The sequence below is a fragment of the Theropithecus gelada genome, chromosome 1 (genome assembly GCF_003255815.1).
Source record: "Theropithecus gelada isolate Dixy chromosome 1, Tgel_1.0, whole genome shotgun sequence".
NCBI lineage: Eukaryota > Metazoa > Chordata > Mammalia > Primates > Cercopithecidae > Theropithecus > Theropithecus gelada.
The window spans coordinates 11,775,240-11,781,036 of NC_037668.1; the positions used below are offsets into that span (position 1 = coordinate 11,775,240).

Here is a 5,797-nt window from a genome sequence, read left to right on the forward strand (position 1 = left end):
TGTGCTTAGTATAGATCCCTGTAAAATGGGTGGCTTTCTCCCCTAAGAAAAGGGAAACGCTTTGCGTAAGCCCCAAGGACTCTAGATGCCAGGCAGTTGATTTTTCCAGACAATCTTGTGAACAGCTGACACCTAAATCTAGAATGTTTCACACCAACAGCCTGTGTGTTCCCCCATTGATAAAGCTGTGTCTTGTGCTTACGTGATAAAAAATTATAACAAGGGAGACTATTGTTCCCACACTGGAATGCAGACTCCCATTGTGAGCCCAGCATTTCCTGACCATTTATGCATCAGTATAAAATAGGAGGATGGAGAAATCATGCTGTCTATTCTTTTGCTGATCAGTAATCTTTGTGAGTCTTCCTAATATTGCATTTTTTTTTTCTGAGTACAGACAGGGGACTTTATTGGTGGTACATGACAAGGTGGGGTTCCCTAGGCACCTCCCTCTTCAGGGAGTCTGCACTAAACTGTGTGGAGGAGAGATTCTCAGTGTTGGGGGGGACTGAGTGTGGCAGGGACTCCCCAGCAGCTGAGGGCCTCTGTTTTCCTCTCATGCTATCACTGGGGCTGGTGGTCCACAGGTCTTACTCCTTGGAGGCCACGTGAGCCATGAGGTTAACCACCCTGTTGCTGTAGCCAAACTCATTTTCACATCAGAAAATGAGCTTAACAAAGTGGTCATTGAGGGCATTGCCAGTCCCAGGATCCAAGGTGAAAGAGTGGGTGTCAGTGGTTAAGCTGGAGGAGACAACCTCGTTCTTAGTGTAGCACAAGATGCCCTTATGGGGGCCTTCTGATGCTGCTTCACCACCTTCTTGATGTTATCATATTTGGCATGTTTTTCCTGAGGGCAGGTCAGATTTATGACCAACATGTTTGTGGTGGGGACCTGGAATGTCATGCCAGTGCTCTTCCCATGCAGCTCATTGATATACTTGCCCACAGCCTTGACAGTGCCAGTAGATGCAAGGATGATGTTCCTTTGGGCCCTGCAGCTGTCATGCTACAGTTTCACAGAGGGGCCATCCACAGTTTTCAGTCATAGCACTGACTGTGGTCATGAGTCCCTTCACTGTATTAAACTTGTCATGAATGATCTTGGCCAGCGGTGCTAAGCAGTTGGTGGTACAAGAAACATTGCTGATGATCTTGAGGCTGTTGTCATATTTCTCATTGTTCATACCCATCACAAACATGGGGGTGTCAGCAGAGGGGTTAGAGATGATGATCCTTTTCACTGTCCCCCGCAAATGAGCCACACACTTCCCCATGGTAGTGAAGATGCCACTGGAGTCTACGATGTGCTTAGTACCAGCATTGCCTTATTTGATTTTGGTGGGATTTAGCTTGTGGAAGATGGTGGTGCGATTTCCATTGATGACAAGCTTCACATTCTCAGCCTTTACAGTGCGATGGAATTTGCCATGGGTGAAATCATATGGAACATGTAGACCATGTAGTTGAGCTCAATGAAGGGATCATTGATGGTGACAATATCCACTTTACCAGAGTTATAAGTAGGCTTGGTGACCAGGCACCCAATAGGGCCAAATCCATTGACTCTGGCCTTCACCTTTACCATGGTGTCTCAGGGATGTGGCTGGCACTGCACAAGAAGATGTGGCTGTCTGTTGAACGGGAGAAGCAGAGAGCTGCAGCATATTATTTAACCCACAGTTATCATATTGAGAAATTCTTCACACACTCTGATGCCAATAGGTGGTGACTTGGGTGGGCATCACTTGACATAGCAGGCTGACATTCCCTGAGCATGTGGACAGTTCAGTTGTCTCAGTGTCACTTGTTTAAAAGACAATCTTTTTCCCTATTGAATTTACTATTGTCAAAATCAATTGGCCATATGAATTTAGGCCATTAACTCACACATAGGCAAAAATTCCCTCAAAATAAATTATAGGCCTAAATTTAAGGGCTAAACTGTACACCTCTTAGAAGAAAACATAGATTAACATATTCATGATCTTGAATTAGGCAAAAACCCAACTTTTCATGGTTAAAAAGTAGTTGAAAAATGAAACAGGATCAAAACTAAAAATGTTGGCATTTAAAAGCCATCAATAAGAAAATGAAGAGATAACACATAGACTGAGAAAAAAAAAATTCAAATCATATATTTGATAAAGGACTCATGTCCAGAATACGAAATGCACTTACAACTAAGCAACGAAAAGATAAATAACCCAATTTTAAAATAGGCAAAATATTTGAATAACCATTTCATCAAAAAGGTGTAGGAAGAGTCAACAAAGTACATGAAAAGATGATCAGCATCATCAGTCAGCAGGGAACTGCAAATCAAAACTACAACGAGACACCACTTCCCCACTAGAGTGCTATAACAAAAAAGGACAGTAACACCTGGAGGAAGTGAAATAACAATGATGTGGAAAAACTAAAATACTCACGCATTGTTGATGGGACATGCAGCCATGTTGGAAACCAGTTTTGCAGTATCTTAAAATGTTGAAGATACATTTACCATACGACCTAGCACTATCACTCCTAGCTATTTACCCAAAAGAAAAAAACCTATGTTCACACAACACATGAATGTGAATATTCACAGCAACTTTATCCATAACAGTCCATAAAGTTGAAATACTCAAATATCTATCAACCGATAAATGAATAAACTAATGGGAGCTATCCATATAATTTAATAGGATTTGGCACCTAAAAGGAATTAAATATTGATCTGTGCTGCCACATACATGAACCATAAAAGTATACTAACTAAATGAAAGAAGACAGATACAAAAGACAACATATTGCATTATTCCATTTATACGGTCTCCAGAAAAGGCAAATCTGTAGAGTCAGAAAATCAATTAGGAGGTGCCTGGAGCTGGGGACTGGGAAAAAGTGGTGGTGATTGATGAACATGAGGGATTTCTTAGGAATGATAGAAATGTTGCAAAACAGGATCGTGGTGATGGTCACACAAGTTTAAAATTTTACTGAAAATAATCTAACTGCACACTTAAAATAAGCAAATGTTATGTCAATTATACCTCAGTAAAGCTATTTAAAAATAAAAGAAATTTAGTACTGTGGCCCCCATCAGTCTTGCCCTTTGTTTAATTTCTCACTTTCTTTACGGCTTTTATTTATTGGTTCCACTCAGATGCTCCAAGAGACACTGGCTGAAATCTGCAGCCTCCAGGACTCTCAACATCTGAGGGAATGTGCAGCCCCATACTGAAGGCAATGGGGGATCTATAAGGTGCACTCTAGCATGTGCTACAGCAGGCAAACATGTGTGATGCACCTGAATGGTTCAGATAGTGCTCCACATGTCTCAGCAAGACCCAGGGCCTGTTGCTATCAGAGAACAAGTTGCTACATCTTATAGCACAGGGCCAACATTTTCTAGGCAAGAGGGTTTGAAGCATTGGTAGTCAGGTCCCAAGTAGCAGTTGAATGTCTACAACATGGGAGGAGGGCAAGACCTAGAGTGGGGTTTCAAAGCAAATCATTTGTAGAATATTATTTCGAATAACTGTAGAAAGCATTATTTTCAAGTGTTTACGGGATGTTCACCAACACAGACCATATGCTGCACCATAAATCAAGTTTCAATATATATGCAAGATTCAAAATCATACAGAGTATATGCTATGGCCACAATAGTATTAAATTAGAAATCCATAACAATAAGATACCTAGAAAATTCCCAATTTTAGAAAACAAGCAACGTACTCTGTTGGTATGGGTCACTTGGGTCAAAGAAACTCACAAGAAAGAATCCAAAACATCAGTAACTGAATGATGATAACCCCATGCACCAAAATGTTGGACACAGCTGACATAGTGCTTAGAGAGAAACTTACAACTTTAAATGCCTGTAGAGGAAACGAACAAAGGACTAAAGTCAATTATCTATGCTTTTGTAATAAGAACCCTGAAAAAAAAGAGTAAAACAACCCCAAAGTTAATAAATATAAGCCAATAATAAAAATAAAGAAAATCATGAAATAGAAAAATAAACAAACAATAGAGACAATCAATGGTCAATTCTTCCGTACTCCATGCACAAAAATTCAGTTCAGAATGATTTTATATTTAAATATATATCCAGAACCATGGAGATCTTAGAAGAATAAATTAAGAAAATACAGGAGCCGGGCATGGTGGCTGATGCCTGTAATCCCAGCACTTTGGGAGGCTGAGGTGGGTGGATTACATGAGGTCAGGAGTTCAAGACCAGCCTGACCAATATGGTGAAACCCTGTCTCTTCTAAAAATACAAAAATTAGCCAGGCGTGGTGGTGCATGCCTGTAATCCCAGCTACTTGGGAGGCTGAGGCAAGAGAATTGCATGAACCCAGGAGATGGAGGTTGCAGTGAGCCAAGATTGTGCCACTGCACTTCAACCTGGGTGACAAAGCAAGATTCCAACTCAAAAAAAAAAAAAAAAAAAAAAATAAAAAAAAAAATATATATATATATAAAGAGAGAGAGAGAGAGAGAGAGAGAGAGAGGAATAAAATGAGAATTCTGTAGGAATAAAAATCAGAGAGTAGTTGCTTACCAGGTAAATTGGGGGTAGGGGAGGGAATTAACTAAGAACAGGCAGAAAAGAACTTTCTGCAGTGAAGGAAATGACCAGTACATTTTTTGGGTGCTACTTACATGGGCATACATAACTGTCAAGATTCATCAAACTGAACACTTGAGATCTGGGCATTTTAATGAATATAAATTACACCTCGATTTTTTTAAGTAGAGTAAAGTGTCTTGGAGAGCTTACAGTGGTGAATTTGGGCAGTTCTCAGACATACTCTCAAGGAGCATTCACAGCATCTTCAGAAATTTGCTGAGAATGGTTTTGTACCCAAGAATATGGGAAAAGTTCAAACATCTATGATAAGAGTCATTAGGGCATACAACCACAAATCCCCACTCTTGTGGTACAGGCCATATCATTAAGTGGTTAACACTAGATAGCTTTCCTTCAATGGTGTTCTTCATCTAGGAACCCCAGAGCTCTCCAGGGGAAAGCTACAATGGAGGTTTTGGATATATTGAATAGGAAAGTAAGTCACGTCCATAAAACTTAGTGATTGGAGCTGTCACCATTGCAAATTTCTAAACTTTGCAAGACAGCAGCAACATTTCAAATGACACTCTGCGAGAGGAGATAATGAGCTAATGCAGATTTCCTTCCAAACATATTTACTGCACAAAGGCAAAGTTCACATTACACTTGGAGATTTCTCTCAGTCTAGTTTAAGATCACAGATTGCGGATCCCCGACATCTGGTATCAACCGACCAGTGTTCTGTTAATGTTAAACCTAAGACTCTTTACCGCACTGCGGCCTTAGAATTGGACTTCTCTTCCTGTTGCTGGGAAGAATTAGAGATATACATTAAAGGTCACTATTCTTCTGAGAAAAGGGATGCTGTAGGAGGTGGGAGCAATGAGTATGTGGCAGGAGTTCAAGGGGATAAGGGGCAAGCCAGAAGCCACAGAGCAGAAAGCTCCAGAGCTCCCTTAAGGGATGAAGTGACCAGCACCCTGACTCTTCTGTTCAGCTTTTAACAATCTAACTAACAATAAGAACTTCTTCATTTTCTTTCAGCTACTCCTCGCAATGGTGGAGACATGGAATTTTTGCAGAAAATGGGGTGGAGGAAAATAAGACATCTATGTGAGTATATAACCATTTGACCTCTTTTTTTAGCCTTCTCCAGGGTCACCCTGGAACCAGATCTGCTCCCCAGCATCTTGTTTCCTGGAGTGTATTACCTGCTACTTTGGATTGGCC

General features: G+C 40.6%; 1 pseudogene; it reads right to left on the reverse strand.

Annotated features, from left to right (window-relative positions):
* Positions 1–590: 590 nt before the first annotated feature.
* Positions 591–1,588, reverse strand: LOC112633415 (annotated as a pseudogene).
* Between the last annotated feature and the right edge of the window lie 4,209 nt (positions 1,589–5,797).